This window comes from Paramormyrops kingsleyae, chromosome 13, assembly GCF_048594095.1.
Source record: "Paramormyrops kingsleyae isolate MSU_618 chromosome 13, PKINGS_0.4, whole genome shotgun sequence".
NCBI classification, from domain to species: domain Eukaryota; kingdom Metazoa; phylum Chordata; class Actinopteri; order Osteoglossiformes; family Mormyridae; genus Paramormyrops; species Paramormyrops kingsleyae.
The window spans coordinates 27,299,599-27,315,912 of NC_132809.1; the positions used below are offsets into that span (position 1 = coordinate 27,299,599).

General features: G+C 43.3%; 1 long non-coding RNA gene across 3 annotated transcripts; it reads right to left on the reverse strand.

Moving 5' to 3' along the window:
• Positions 1–12,272: 12,272 nt before the first annotated feature.
• On the reverse strand, positions 12,273–14,296 carry LOC140578222 (uncharacterized). 3 transcript variants are annotated; one of them, XR_011982314.1, is made up of 4 exons: positions 13,943–14,296; positions 13,775–13,870; positions 12,547–13,070; positions 12,273–12,511 (listed from the first exon to the last, which is right to left on the reverse strand). It is a non-coding gene; the product is annotated as an uncharacterized lncRNA (long non-coding RNA). The 3 variants fall into 3 exon arrangements; XR_011982313.1 differs by having other exon boundaries at positions 12,273–12,493; positions 12,530–13,070; positions 13,943–14,295; XR_011982315.1 differs by having other exon boundaries at positions 12,273–13,070; positions 13,943–14,288.
• Between the last annotated feature and the right edge of the window lie 2,018 nt (positions 14,297–16,314).

Genomic DNA, 16,314 nt, shown 5'->3' on the forward strand with positions numbered 1-16,314 from the left:
TAAATATGAAAAATATAACTGCAGACCTCATGAAGTTCCATGGTGAGGGTTTCCCCCCCCCCCCTGTATCTTATTATGTCTCATGAATTCAGCAGCCTGGCGGCCTGTTTAGCAGCCTGTCAGTTTGTGATTGAGCGTTGTGAGCCGGCAGTGTGACACTTGTGAGGTACAGGAGGCGGGAAATAGACCGATTTCACGGTGAGACGTGTCAGCGGAACAAAGTCATAAGAAGCAAAGACGCGAGATCTGGAACCTGGTGTGTTTCTCCTGTATCTTCTGGCCTCGCAAGATGGGTCTGAGATGCTGGGAATCTTGGGAAGGTCAACAGATAGTATGACAATTTGACCCAGTCTCTTTATTTTATTTGTCAGGGTCTTTTGGTCGACCGGTCCCTGGAGTAGTCGGGGTTCGAGGGCCCTGATCAGAGAGACAAGGGTGACATCACTCTGCCAACCCTGGGATCTGAACCTGTAAATGTCTGTTCATGGGCCCAGGATCCTAACCTACCGAGTCACACAGCAGCCCCCACGGTCAGGTGCTGAGGATGAAGTCCTGTCTTCGACCGTTAGTCTCCTTCAGAGCAGGGATCACAAACTGTCATTCAACAGACATCGCTACTTTACCGGCAGGTAAATTACATTCGAAGGATATCTGCACAGCCTGTGTGGGCAGTTTGAGATACCGATGTGCACGTGTGAAAATGTAGAAATTAGAATGTGGGGAGTGGCCATAGAAAATGAGAGCATGCTGGGAAATATTTTCCTGGTTGGGGTCCCATGTGACCTGCTGCGTTGCATCTAGTACAAGTCAGATCGAGAGAAGATTTCAACAGCATAAAAGACAGACTCATTCTGTTGAGGATGTTTAATTCAGATCACTTCTTGTCAGTTCATAGCTTATATAGCTGTCATTTTAAAATTCACAGCCTCGATTTTAATCATTCTGCTTTGTCTCCATATGTAAATTTCAGCTATGACATTACAAGATGCACATTTTTTTTATTAATTATTTATGCATCTTATCCCATTCAAACGGAGCCCAGCTTTTGATGGCAGTCCTTGTTGTCATTGTTTTTTTCTTTTGTCTTTGGAAGAATGTAAAATGTGCTCCCATTGGTCACTGATTTTGCTGCCAAGGCTGAGGAACACTGGAGTCCAGGACACAGGGCCAATTAGGATGGGAACACATGGTCTGCTCACAGAAATGAGATGATAAAGCACCACCTAGAGGGGATTAATGGTATTGCAGACTGGGATCCAGAGGGAGATTATGGCATTTTTTTCCTTTTATAGTTGGGTGAAGAAATTTCTGTCACTGCTAATACACTTCAGAAAAAAATGTCAATGGGATAAAATGGTTTATGCTGAGGTAAATAATATGAAAATTCTCTATTTTAGGGGTCCTTAAGCCTGAAATCTTTCGAGCAATGATTGACTGTTCCAGAGGATTAAAAGGTTTAATAATTATCTGATAGATTAGAGCAGTCAATGATTGGGTTTGAGAGCAGACAATCTGCCAATCCTGGAATGCGTAGAAAGCTTCCCTGGTATTTCAGTTACAGCAGTACAGAGTAGTGATTTTGGTGGAAATGCCCATAACAGAATTTAGAAGGTACACAGCTATTTATGTTTGGTCGTTAACTTTCTGTTTGCTGATTTTTGTATGAAAGATGTGACTTTGCTCTAAACTGAGGCAGTTTCTTGTTACGTAAGGAGCCTACTGGTCGGTTTAAACTGGGTCCAGGGTAGATTTTAGCAGGTGGGAGTAAAGCACTCACACCATCTTCTGTCAGAGTCTCCTTTTCCCCTCTACGCCTTTCCCTGGATCAGAGAATGTTACGCATGGTTGAGGCATGACCAAAGCACATGGGCGTAAAATGTGCTCACTGACTGAGGTGCGTTGGGCTAAGGTGCGCTCTCGGACTGGAGCGCGTCGCAATACTACAGTGTGCTGTCCGACTAAAGTGGGTCATGCTAGTGTGAGCCCTCTGACCAGAGCGCGCTGCTCTCAAGTGCGCTTTCTGACCGCAGTGCGTCGCTCTAAAGCGCGTCCTCTGACCCCAGCATGGCGCTCTAAGGTGGGTTCTCTGACTTCTGTGCTTCTTCTAAGGTGTGAGACCCTCTAAACCACATCCTCTGACCCAGTGCACCAGTCTAAGGTGCGCCCTCTGACCACGGCTCTAAGGTGCGCCCTCTGACCCCAGTGCGTCGCTCTAAGACGTGCTTTCTGACCTCAGTGCGTCGCTTTAAAGTGTGCTCTCTAAGAGCCTCTCTGTCGTACTTCCTGGAACGCAGCACATGCTCTTTCGGGGAATCGGGCCCCGTGGCCCCAGGCCAGCTGTTGAGACCTTGACGCAGGCATTTAAAGATGCCGTTGCATTGCGGCTCTGTGAGATGGTCCACATTCAGACTCCTCCAAGTTCAGAAGGAAGGTACCCAGGACATGCCAAACACAGACCATCTGTCAGCATTTAGCGATGGCTCTCTAACTAACACGAAGGGGGTGACTTCCTCTTATTTACTGGGGGGGATTTCTGCTCACGACGTGACTGAGAACAGCTTCCCCTGTCTGGAGTTGGGTACAATATTGCATCATTGTTTGCTTTCTGCAGTCGGTGGTGGAGTTTAACATGACAGGCTGTCAGTCCTCTCCCCTCACGCCTTGTTACATGTGGGAATCTGCTCTGACGGGGTGGGGGGGGGGGGGGGGGGAGAGATGGCTGCACTGAACTTGTCTGACTCTGCGGAAACTTACTGCCCCAATGGGCAGACAGCGACTCTGCGACCTGAATACTCAAAAGCGACAACTTCCTTCAAAAACACTCAGTAATGAGACTCATCCGAAGCTTACGATTAAAATGATGTTTAATTAGACTCTGTCTGCGGCTGCAGGGTGACTCAGAGTGTAGTAGTGCTACCTCACCCCTCCAGGGCTGGGGGTTTGAGAGCCTCCTCAGCTGTGCGTGGACTTGTTGCATGTTCTCCTTCCATTGCTCAGGTTTCCTCTCACAGTCTGAAGACCAGCAGTTCAAGTTCAAAGTATCTCTGCATTGTTGTATGCATAGTAAGTATATGGCTTGTAATGGACTGACTCTCAGTCCAGGTTGGACCCCCCCGGCATTCCATTAAAGCTGCACCCCAGCCTTTTCCTCTTTGCTGCCGGGGAGGGGCGATAGGACCTTCATTTGGAGGATGGACAGATGGATTAACTCCAGCAGTCTGCGTTTATGTCTTGTGGCGTGTGCTCAAGATTAGTGCACGTGAATATTATATTTTCAATCCAGGTCTGCAGTTTATTCTGGAAGCTGCAGCTTAATACAATGAGGCATGTCGCAGCTTATTCCTGAGCTGGTAATGAGCGCATGAGATTCACAGAGTGTCAGGAGCCTGTCAGACAGTGGGATCGCCGTGACGACGGCCCGCCCTCCTCAGAGTAACAGCGCCCTGTCTCAGAGTTCACCTGGCGTCATTAGATTAGCGGGGTATCAGCACCTTCCAGAGGTGCCCCAGAAGTTTCTTGTCGTCGCGAGAGACTAAGTTCGTCGTTCGGTGGCGGAGTTTTTAAGGGACGTGTCGTCAGCTACGGCACTGTAGTCTCCGCGTGCAAAAATGCCTTTTTTATCTTGTGGTGTCGGAGCCGCGAATGTGTCTGAGAGACTGCCACAGGGCGCGTGTGTGACGCCTGACTCGCGCTTCCACACCAATGCGACGGGGTTTCCCCAAACGCAGTCATTAAATATTTAATCACAGAGAATGTCAAAGCGACACATTCAGCTCTGACGGGGAAAACAAGGAACATCGTATGAAAATATCTCCCGCTTCGGCTCAGCCATTGTGAGACGGGGAGCTCCTTTAATCACTTATTCAGAGAGGGGCTTTTTTTAAGTCCCTCCCAGAGCTGTCCCGCGGCAGGATTACAATAAACTGCCTCGTTTGCCCTCAAACCGGCGTGACTCTAAACACACGTTCCTGCCTCACGAGGGAGTTAGAGCAGAGTGAGCATGAGGGGTTGGGGGAGACATCCTCATGGAAACTGCCGCACAGGGGATGTATCCAAGGCAGGGGAGGGAGTGGCTAGCAGGCCCAGGAGGAGTATTGAACCTTAGAACCCACACCGGAGGCAATTCTCGCAGATCTTTGCTGTTGCCAGATATAACCTCATTACTCACCGTCTTTTTTGTTCCCCCAATGACCATCCTACCGTATTTAAGTTTATTCAGAAGAAACCATAGTAACTGAGGGAGCCATATTTATTACAGTGATGCACTTGGGCCTGGTAACGGCGGTGGGTGGTGGTGAGGTCAGCTGGGAGCTGTGTGAGGGGGGGCTTGTTTAAGCCGATGCTGAATCGAGTCTGTCTGCTTTATTTAGCAGCATGTGTTTAAGAGGCCTGTGAATTTAATCTTACCTTAACGGGCAGCTGGTGGCCTAGATGATACTCTGGAACTACATTCCAACTTGAATCCCTCCAGGGGATCTGCTGTTGTACCCTTGAAGGACTTGATAATTTCCTGCCAAATCAGCCTTATTTCTAGGTTAAGCTGTGTGTACTTTTTAATTAATTAACTCTAAATAGCTAACCTTTTTTAGTCTTTTTTGCATGTCTCTCTTCCATCCATGTGCTCTATTATTCGAAGGGACCTACATTGCCTACAATTTTATATTTCTCCCATGTATTCAGCTGTACGTTTATCCTTCTGGAAATCAGGTTAAGTACCACACTCTAAGGTACAATGACTGCAGTGATTCATGTCTCTCATTAATTATTGAGACACAGGGTTGTTTCAGTTCTTAGCCTGAATAACAGCAGTACAATCATGCCATCGGTTAATGGGTTGACTAGGTACACAAGCTTTAAATCTCGTATATACACACTTTCTAAAAACATTTTTGCAAAAATATTGATGTTCTCTCATTTGTGTGTGTTTGCTTTTTTGCTCATAATGCATGCACACACAGCTTGTTTCTGGCCAATAGGGATGCCTCTCGCAATTGCACACTTCCCATTGGACGCTCTCGTCCCAGAGAGGCGGGCAGGCAGCCAGTGGTGGTAGCCCACAATGAAATGTCACATGATCACAGTAGGGCTTGAGACACAGGAATACGAACACCTCCAAAGAGTGAGCACATCACATGTGTACGGCGCTGCTATAAACGCAATGCCATACAAAGCATCTGACAGCCCTCCCCCACCCCCCCAGGTTCATTACATTGAGCAGGAAGATGGAGTAACTCCAGGCCAATGGTGCTTTACATGAGCCACCCATAATGAGGTTCAGATTGTGACAGGTGACAGATTCTTCTATAATCGCGCTGATGTTATACCATGAAGCTGATAAACAGTGACCCGTTTTCCACACCTAAAGTCTAAAGATGAATGTTAGTCACCGCAGAAAATCTTTTGTTTCACACATTGGACAGCCATCTAGCTTCAACTCCTCATTTCCTCCCTCATTTTTCATTTCATTAATATTCCCTGAGCAGAGTCCTTATATGGTAGTCCAGTTGTTCTCAGGAGTAAAAGTGGTGCCCCCCCTGCTGGCCAGTCAATGGTACTGGAGGCTTCTGCTAAGAGATGTTTGCACACTGTGCTGCAGGAAAAATACAGAAAAGAGTCTGAGATGTGAGCGTGGTTTACAGTGGTATGTGTCTTAAGAGATGCTTATGCGTACAGAGCGTTTGGCTGTAGGAGGACCACTCAGTTAGGGACTCATGTTTGTGGTTCCCTTGCTAATGAGCACTGACACAGACGGATTCCTCTGTCCCGTCCTGTCCCACGGCACACTGGATATCACATAATTGCTGTCACGACCCATTCAGCTGTCCAGTGGCTGCCCGCAGTGATGGTCTCCCTGGAACAGTGAGGCATATGACAATCCTGCCACGTCATCGTGAGATATGACAAATAACGTGGTATGTTGAGCTTCATCTGAATGAAGCCCACGGACAGCAGGTGTAAGGGGGTAAATAACAGAGGTGAAAAGTTCAGGTCCAGAAAGTACAAATCCAGACCAAGATTTCGTTTCAACCAACCAGCTTAGCCTTCTGTGAATGTCAGTCTTTATACTCAACTAGTTGGTGGAAACAAAATCTTGGTCTGGATATGTATTTTCTCAACTTGAACTTTCCATCTCTGGTAAATAAACATTGTTTGCTGTACCCTTATATGCTGTACCCTTATATACCCTTATATGCTGTACCCTTATATACCGTTATATGCTGTACCCTTATATACCCTTATATGCTGTACCCTTATATACCGTTATATGCTGTACTCTTATATACCGTTATATGCTGTACCCTTATATACCCTTATATGCTGTACCCTTATATATCGTTATATGCTGTACCCTTATATACTGTTATATGCTGTACCCTTATATACCATACCATACCTTTTCCATACCTTTTCCAGAACATGGTGGAAATAAGACCTCACCTAGTTTTTTTTTTATTTTTTTTATTCCTTTGTGGCACAGTTTGGGCCATATTATAGGTTTGTTAAGAGTTATTGGGGGCATTCATGAAAAATGTCCATGTCGGCTGGGGGTTGGGAGGTCCTGCATACTGTTAACCTCCGGACCCCTGTCCCGGTGCGGTGATGGTGGTGTATTCCCTGGGGGCCAGGGAAGCCTGCCCCACTGCTGCCCCCCCCCCCAAAAATGGTCCAAAGACAGAACCAAAACATGCCCCCCACCCCCCCCTTCATGTTACCCTCAAGGGGAACAGGGCGTCCATGTAGAGGATCCAGTGATGTCACATGGCTTCATTTTTGTGATTGGTTCCCAGTGTATGTTTTGGTTTTCCCAATAAATCCCTATTGTCTCTTGGATCCGCAAATGGATTGTCACCTTCTTTTCCCTGCCTGCACCATGTCCCGAGTCCGTAACAGTTGGTAACACTTTACTTGATGCTGTGATCTATAATGCATTATAGTCACCTTCATGGTGCATTTTAATGCTTGGGATAAGAATTAATACAAATGCTGTATTACAGCAGCATCTATTTACAGTCTTAAGGCATTAGTGTTGATTATAATACTTCATGAGCTCAAAGAAGCTCTCATCTATAATGCACTACAATTTCTTTCTATTCAATTTTCAGTTAATTTGTATAGCACATTTTCACAACATTACATTGTCTCAAAGCGATTTACTTTATTCCTCCCAAAGGCCCCCAGCGAGCAAGCCAGAGGCGACACTGGCAAGGAAAAACTCCCTAGAAGGAAGAAACCTTAGGAGGAACCAGACTCAGAGGGAGAACCCATCCTCCTGGGGCTGGCAGAGGAAGTCAAATGAACAAGGTAACAAAATCCTAACTTAGAGTCCAAATTGTAAGATTTGAGTCTCAATGCGGTAGGAAGGTGATGGCAAGCAGGTGCTGGTGCTGATTCTGATGGCAGGATGAACAGTGGTACAGAATCAGGGCAAGGACGTCACAGGCAGAAAGGCGTACGGGCAGGGAGGACGTCACAGGCAGAAAGGCGTACGGGCCGGGAATGACGTCACAGGCAGAAAGACGTACGGGCCGGGAGGACGTCACAGGCAGAATGGCGTACGGGCCGGGAGGACGTCACAGGCAGAAAGGCGTACGGGCCAGGAGGACGTCACAGGCAGAAAGGCGTACGGGCAGGAAGGACGTCACAGGCAGAAAGGCGTACGGGCCGGGAATGACGTCACAGGCAGAAAGGCGTACGGGCCGGGGGGACGTCACAGGCAGAAGGGCGTACGGGCCGGGAGGACGTCACAGGCAGAAAGGCGTACGGGCCGGGGGGACGTCACAGGCAGAAAAGCGTACGGGCCGGGAGGACGTCACAGGCAGAAAGGCGTACGGGCCGGAAGGACGTCACAGGTAGTGGAGGCATTGCAGGCAGCAGGGTAGACAGGATATCTTGATTTTTTCGGAGCCTCCAGGCAGCACACCCTAGTAGGGGTGAGGGGAAATAAAAGGGGCAGCAACCAAAGTAGGGGGGACTAGAGGCAGCGCAAACAGTTAGGTGAGTGTAAGGTCCAGCAGATAAGCTATGGCAGCATAAGTAGGAGGGAGAGGCAGGTGGGATCGCGGGCATGGGGGGGTCCCTCAAACGTCAGCACTCCAATTCCACAAGGGGCTGTGAAGCTAGAGTGACAGCACTGACAGATCAGTTCATCCAAAGCCAATGGCACCGATCCCCACCCAGCTCTACACCTCACACTATAGGTCTAACTGGGAGTGAGCAGTTAGCTAGAGCTCCCCATAAGCTAGACTAAACAAGTGTGTTTTTAGTCTAGAATTGAACATTGAGAGTGAGCCTGAAACTTGCACATCTTCTGGAAGACTAGTCCACAGCTGAGGAGCTCTATAAGAGAAAGCTCTGCAGCCTGCCGTAGTTCTTTCTACTCTAGGTACTGATAGATTTCCTGATCCTTGAGATCTAAGCAAGCAAGGATGGTTGTAAGAGACCAGTAGATCTCTAAGATATTCTGATGTAAAGCTATTCAGTGCTTTATAAGTTAACAGCAGTTTTTTGTAATCAATCTGAGACTTAACTGGAAACCGGTGAAGGGAACATAGAACAGGGTTAATATGATCTATTTTTTTTTAGTTTTTGTAAGAGTTCAGGCATTTTGTACCAGCTGAAGTTTATTTAAGAATCCAGATGAACAAAAAGAACAGTGGGCATTACTGTAGTCTAGCCTGGAACTTATAAAGGTATGTATTAGTTTTTCAGCCATGAAAGGAGAGCATCTTCCGAAGCTTGGCTATGTTCCCTAGATGGTAGAATGCAGTTCTAGTAATATTTCTTATGTGAGCATTGAAACATAGATCTGAATCAACCAGGACACCAAGATCTCTGACCACTGTGTTAAGTTGAGTAGGGAGACCACAGAGGTTGAGGATGTTATTTTTTGCAGCCTTGGGACCAACTAACAGTACTTCTGTTTTTTTCTGTGTTTAACAGAAAACGTTTTGTGCCAAACAACACTGGTATTCTAACCCAGAGAGCTGGCATTCAGCATCTGGTTATATATTGTATATATAACTCTGCATCATCAGCATAACAATGGAAACCAACACCATGATTTCTGATAATGTTACCAACTGGGCTGGGAAAATTAATGTTATTTTAGTGAGCTTGGAAGATTCATTGTTTACATGAACAAGCTGATAATGATCAATTAAACAGGAGCAAAACCAAGAGAGAGGGCACAAGTGGTAGCATATATAAAGTGAACAGTAGTGGTCACTAATCCTTGTGGGACACCATATTTATGTTATGCATTATAATGCATTATAATGCTTGGTATAAAAATTAAAGATGCTATGTACTGCATTATGAAGGCACCTGTAGTACATTATAGACGAGGGCTTCATAAAGCATTGATAATGCCTAATAAACACATTTATGCTGTGTCAGGGCTTTTTAGAAGTATTTATAATGCATTATAACATGCTCTGAATATTTATGAATGTATTATAAAATGTTATGAATGTGTTCACAGATTCTTATAGACATGGCATTCACAGAAAGTGATACTGAGGGGATTTGTTTGGGTACCAGAATATCGAGGAGAACTTTCAGTCTCCCTGTCAGGAAGAGCAAACTGGTGGAGATGAAAATAGATCACGTCACTAGCAGAGGAGAAAAAGGAAAACAAAATGGTTATATCTCAGGAAGGGTGCGGGGCACAAGGGTCTGGGTATGTACTCAGGGACTTAGGGGAAACACTGAACCTTATATAACTGCTTTTACGGGACAAGTAAAGTGAACGAACGGGCTCTTCACTTGACCCCACACTACTGCCGGATATCTGCATCCCTACTGTCCATCCGGGGCCTGGCTTACCCTGAGTCCTGCATTTCTTGTTGTCTAAACACCATCTGAAACAAGTCTGCTTAGGCAAAGTTTCTGCAGGGAACAGCCATGATTCACACTTTATTTCTTTAGCAGGCGCTTTTATCCAAAGCGACGTACAGTTGAGAAGGGTCTCGCTCAAGGGTCCAACAGTGAAATTACTCTGCCCGCCACAGGATCTCAACCGGAAACTTTCTAATCGAAGGCACAGAGTCCTAACCTGCTGAACCGCACACCGCCTCCCACGAGTGTGCCCGCGTTCTGTAAACGCAGTGAGAAGTCTGTGTGCCTCGTTCTGTAAACGCAGTGAGAGGTCTGCTGTCATCGCCAATGCATCCGTGTAAGCCGTGCGGATTCAGTGCCGGCATAAAACTTTAAACAGGTCCTTCCCAGCTCCTGACAACACTCCTTTATTAGCATGAATAGCAGTCAGTCCTGATATATTTATAAATCAGTTTGCATGCCTTGGAATCAAATAATGAGGGCAGACACCAGTGAAGTGCCACAGAAAACCAAAATGATGCCAAATGCATGTCAAAGAATCCAAAATCAGAATACTCTGTCACATAAAATTCACTGCATGCACAATGTGCAAATAAAAAAGTAAAAAAAAAAAAAACATTTGCAGGAGAATCCAAGATTAGATAGAAAGGGATAGAAAGGGAAGCTGTTACAGTTTGGGGGAATCTGGCATAGTTTGAAACCCACATCCTGTTTCTGTGCTGGTTAAGATACTAGCCTCCTTCAGGGATGTGGGCTTTGTTTTTTTCCACCCCTCACACTGTGTGACTGTGTGGTGTTTACATGTATATTAGTTTAGACCATGTGGCATGTGGGTATTCCGTCCCGGGTTACTCTGCCTCTGGTCTGGTCTTATTCATGGTTACTATGCCTCTGGTCTGGTCTTACTCAAGGTTACTCTGCCTTTGGTCTGGTCTTAATCAAGGTTACTCTGCCTCTGGTCTGGTCTTATTCATGGTTACTCTGCCTCTGGTCTGGTCTTACTCAAGGTTACTCTGCCTCTGGTCTGGTCTTACTCATTGTTACTCTGCCTCTGGTCTGGTCTTATTCTTGACTATGGCTGGGTTTTATTCAAGATTACTCTGCCTCAGATCTGTGCCTGTATTTATCAAGTGTCTCAGAATCACTCCTAGGAATTATGCTAAAAAGTTGACTAGGTTAAGAATTTGTCCTACCTTAGAGTACGATGTGTGAAATAATTATGAAGCATCCAACACCCATTTGCAGTACGGAGTAGAACTTTTAGTTTGAGAATGTCAGTTTGTGACGCCATTCGACACACTTGGTTTCTTGGCTGCACGATATCACATGATGATCCTATGTGTCTCGACGAGCCGGTACAAAGCGGGGAAGCAGGCACTGGAATCCAGGGATTCGGGGGAACGAGGGATTTATTCAGAGGAAATTCACTTGGGAACACGGAACAACAGGCATGGAACTAACACAAATACTAATGAGAAGTGTATTACAGGTATGATGCCAAAAGTTTGTAATCTGCATGTATAAAGTCGGCGTATCCTTCTGTGTAATAAACGTGTCGGACTTTAAACTGCAAAAAGTATTGCCACACCTCAGATGTCTTTTTACCTTATTTATCCACAATATCCCCTATTTTAAAAGATGGTGTGTCTGTCCCTCTCTTCAGCACGACTTCCGTGCTTATTGCTTCCATGATATACCAAAGCATTAGCATGTGGCGTGCTCTGCCACTCACTGCCAGTGACTATGAACATAAGGATAACCCTCCAGGCAGTCTGGGTGAGAGTTCTGCAGGGAAGCGTGGATACGAGCACAAAGGGAGACGGGTTATGTACCGGGCGCAACTGGGCTGGCGGATTTCACTGTGTTACAGCCTGTACTCACCTGCCACATAGTTTGAAACTTATAAACCGTTTATTTCTGGAATTTTCCCTTTCTTTAAATTGTGGATAACTGATACAGAGGTCCCACTGTACTATTACTAGTACTACTATACTACTACTACACTGTAAAACCCAACTAGTTAAGTTAACTCAAATGATTTGAGGAAACCGATTGCACCACGTTGTTTGAGTTTATCGACTCAATCATTCAAGTTACTCATATAACTCAATCTATACTGGCAATCTAACTCAAACACGACAGTTAAGGAACTAAATTTATTTGTGTCATAGTAACTTAATGTGTTTATATTATTGACTCAAATAGTTAGGTGTTGTATACTTGATAGTAAAATGTGTTGAAACTAAGACAAGACACTTACTTGTACTCAATCCATTTGACATTTCAAACTCAATCACTTAATAAAAGTTAACATAAATGAAGCATTTTTACATACTCATTTAAAATGATTACTTGGCTGTATTTAATTTTTTCATTCCTACTTTAGTTTTAGCATTGCAATTTTTCAAAATTAAATTAAGGAAAGCACTAACAGATTCTCATTCTTAGTGTAACAATTATTTATTAGCAAAGTGCACTTTGTACTTGCACAAACAGTTACACATTTAAAGATAAAAAAAAATGTTTCCATCAATAAAATGTCAACTATAAAATTGTTTCTTATGTACATTGAGGAATTATTCACACTTGTGTAAGGTCATCAACAAAGAATTCTAAAATGCACTTTCTGTAGCTTAACATTTCCTTTTAGCTTAACCTTTCCTTTTAGCTTAACCTTTCCTTTTAGCTTAACCTTTCTTGTAGCTTAACACTTTTTAATTTTTTTCACAAGTTCTTGAAGTCAGTGTCTACCAACAGTATAAAACTAAAGAATATTCAAAACATGTCTTGGCTGTGTTTAAAAACACACTAAAACTGTTCAGCTGTTAAAAGTTTTGTAGCAATGTAACAAAGTGAACGATCTAAACAAATTTCCTTGAACATTAAACATTTTGCTGAACTGGATATGGGAAAATGACTCAACACTTAACTAGTTCATTTTTCAGAGACTGCAGTTTTGGTTTAAGCTGCCTGCGATCACTGCTGAGTTTTAACAGTACCATTTGAATGAACTCGAAAAAACCAGAACATTTCTCTGGATAGCTCAGATGTAGAGCATACATTAGGCCAAACAAGCAAACCAATGCATCAGTCCACGAGCTCTGGGACATTACCACCTCATCTTCCAACACAATGAACACTTGTTTAGTGGAGAAGGGCACTCGACCTGCAGGAACCTCCTCTTCAGTCATGGCCACCAGTGCGACCGTTCCTTCTTCAAAGTCCATTTCATCCTGAGAGAGAAAGTTTTTTTTAAATTCATTCACTTTGGAACAGCTTGAACTTGCTCATGTTTAGTTTATTTTTAATACTATTTATCAATCATCAATACGAGGTATGCAAGTCCCGTTCCTGCAGAAATTCAGTCCAAAGCTACACTTGCATGACTTTGGTCCATCTATCGTCTGTGAGACACAAACAAGTGCCATGTGGCCACAATCTTTATTATGTTTAGTAAATAAAGTGCATGTTGTATTTAGTGTCATGTTATTGTCGCTCATGGCTCTGACCTAAGATTGAAACTGAAGACAGAAAATACAAAGTGACTGAGTAGATTCTTTGGTCTCACCTGTTGACAAATAGATGAGATAGAAGTGAAAATAAAATTAGACAAAAATGAGATCTCATTTGTGCCTCAGACATGTTTGAGCAGAAACACTTTCCTCTGTAAGGGAAGAGGGAGGAAAGGTAGGAAAAAGAAAAGATGAGGGGAGAAGAGAGAGATAATAGAAGATGAGGGGATGCCAGATGAGATGACAGTGAGAGCAGAGAAGAGGGAAATAAGGGGAGCAGACAAGACAGGAGGAAGAGGAATAAGAAGAGAGATGGGAGAGGCCAAGAGGGAAAGGAGGAAGTGGAGAAAAGGGGGAAGAGAGGACAACAGTGGTAGGAGTGGAGAGGGTAATGCAATTTGTTTTGTACTTAAAAAAAACTGCACCTTGACTGTTGTGAAGAGTCTGGATGAATCCTCCTTTAGGTAAACCACGAGGCCAGACAGAGCAACAGTCCTTGTGGCATGTATGTCATTTTTGTCCTAAAAGGATGACAAACATAAAATTAACAAAATGACAGCAAATTGAAGCTGTCCAAAGTACAAGTTACTTACCTGTTTATCGTAATCCAACAGAAGTTGTTCCATTGTCTCTCCAAGGCGCCCAGTTTTCTTCTTTCTGTAAAGCTTGATAAGCTGAGGTGAATATTCATCCAGTGCTGCATAAAAAGCATGAGGCAGATTCTGATTGGTGATGCGATGAAATTCAAAGTAGGGCTAGGGGAAGAGATGTTAGTTAAATTATGAATTATACAGCATATAATGAGCTACTGAGTCAAAACTTACCTGTGACTCAGTAAATTTAAATGAAACCCATCTAAAATTTCCAGGTAGAGAAACAAAAACTTAATTCTGGAAAACAATTAGTTTCTCGGTTTTTCGAAAGTACAGAAAAGTGTAAACTGTACTAAAAAAAAGCTACTATATATTATAGTTTTAAAAGAGAATAGTTCAAGTTAACCAGGCAAATTCTTGCCATAACATCGCATGTGTGAATTCCTAACTATTAATGCTAATCTCATACACCGAAGCTAAAATCAAGTAAAGAAAACCGCCACTTACCAACCACATGGTGCTAACAGTAGCTTGCAATGTTAGCTAGCGTCATGCTAGCGCCATGCAGTCGAAAACACAACCATGTAGCATAAACGTTTTAAAACGTTCGGAATAACACCCTAAATTTTATCATATTACAAACCGGAGCCAAATTTCGATGTTTTCCTCAGTGAAATACCAATATATATGCTAAGTTGCTAACTATGAGACAAAATTAGGGTTGCCACCCGTCCTTTAAAATACGGAATCGTCCCGTATTTGAGAATGAAATTGCGCGTCCCGTTTTGAATCAATACGGGACAGGTTTTGTCCCGTATTTTTTTATCATTTTTTTTTAAAGCAGCGTCTCATGCAAATCATCCCACACGCATTTTATGAAGATGCCTCCTTTCCTACTTTTGATTGGGTAATACTTGATGTCATCGTTAGTTTGATTGGTCTTTTTAACTGTCCAGTGAGGAGGGCGGGTCTTTTAAGTAGGGTCTGCAAAGTGTTGGCAGAGAGTAATATTGAAAAAATGGCAGATGCTTCTCCAGGTAACCCCCCGCGTCTTAAAGTTTCAGAGCTTAAACGCAAGCGGCTGCAAAAATACCGCAGAGAGTGGGAGGAAACAAATACTTGGCTGCAGAGTGTTAGCGGAAATTGTTATCAAGCCAACTGCACAATTTGTCGGAGAGCGTTCTCTGTGGCTCATGGTGGTCTGTCAGACGTGCAACAACATGCCTCCGGAGAGCAGCATTCCCGCAATGACAGAGCTCACAAAAATCAAAGCACAGTCAGACAGTCCTTCGTACCCCAAGTCTCTCCCGAAGCAGACATAGTAATGACAGTATAATTATTATCAACATAATTAATTAATTAATTAATTAATTAATTAATTGCTAAATAATGTTAAAAATGTGACCCAGTCTGTGTGAACCTAGCTGGAGTAATTTTTTTTTGTAATTTACTGTTTTCTACATGAAATAAAGAACAGTATGTGAAAATAATAAAAATATATGTATTTAATATTAACTGAGTAAAACCATGTCAACAACTGAAATCACAGTGAAATGAATGGCTAAAATCAAACTTTATCTCAGAATTAGATTTGGCCTGGTTTTCACACACTGGGTCACAAATTGTAATTCGTAAAAATTCTGTAAATACAATGTAAGTGGATCGCATTCCAATGTAATATTATGATTTGTTTGTTAAGGTTAAGTCAGACACATAAGCATTAATTTATTACATGAAACATTACATTTAATACATTAATAAACAACATAATGCCCATGTAAAGAAAATAGGGGATGTGGCCCCCGCTGCAGTATGCGTCCCTTATTTTTTTGTATTAAAAGTGGTAACCCTAGACAAAACTTGAACACAAACTTGTACTTTGTAGTATAAGCATACAACATATATATATATATATATAACGCAACTTCAAATGCAGCCTGTTTCACAATTTAAAAAATCTACTTTTTCGACATTTTTATATTTATTCAGACGGGGACCTCTTTAACGTTTCTGCAGCTCTTGAAAGTGCTCGCGTGAGGGTTGTGTGCAAAGCCAAAGTCACGAGTGGGCGGGTTTACGGTTGACAACTTTTCATGGTCGTAATAAATAGTAAAAATATTTACAAAATGATAAAAGCATGTAAATAGATAAAACATTGGATAACATAAGAACAATTAGTTTGTCCTAAATCTAGAAATTAGAAAGTAGAAAGAATTGCGCTGAATTTCGAATTGCGCTGCTGATTTGTAGTTACCGACAACAACATTTCGACAGCATGACTGTCTGGCAGAGCGGGTAAAACGAAGCGATTAGGTACGCGAAGATCCGGGTACGATTCCCAAGCGCCTCTAATTTATTAGAATTTATTAGTG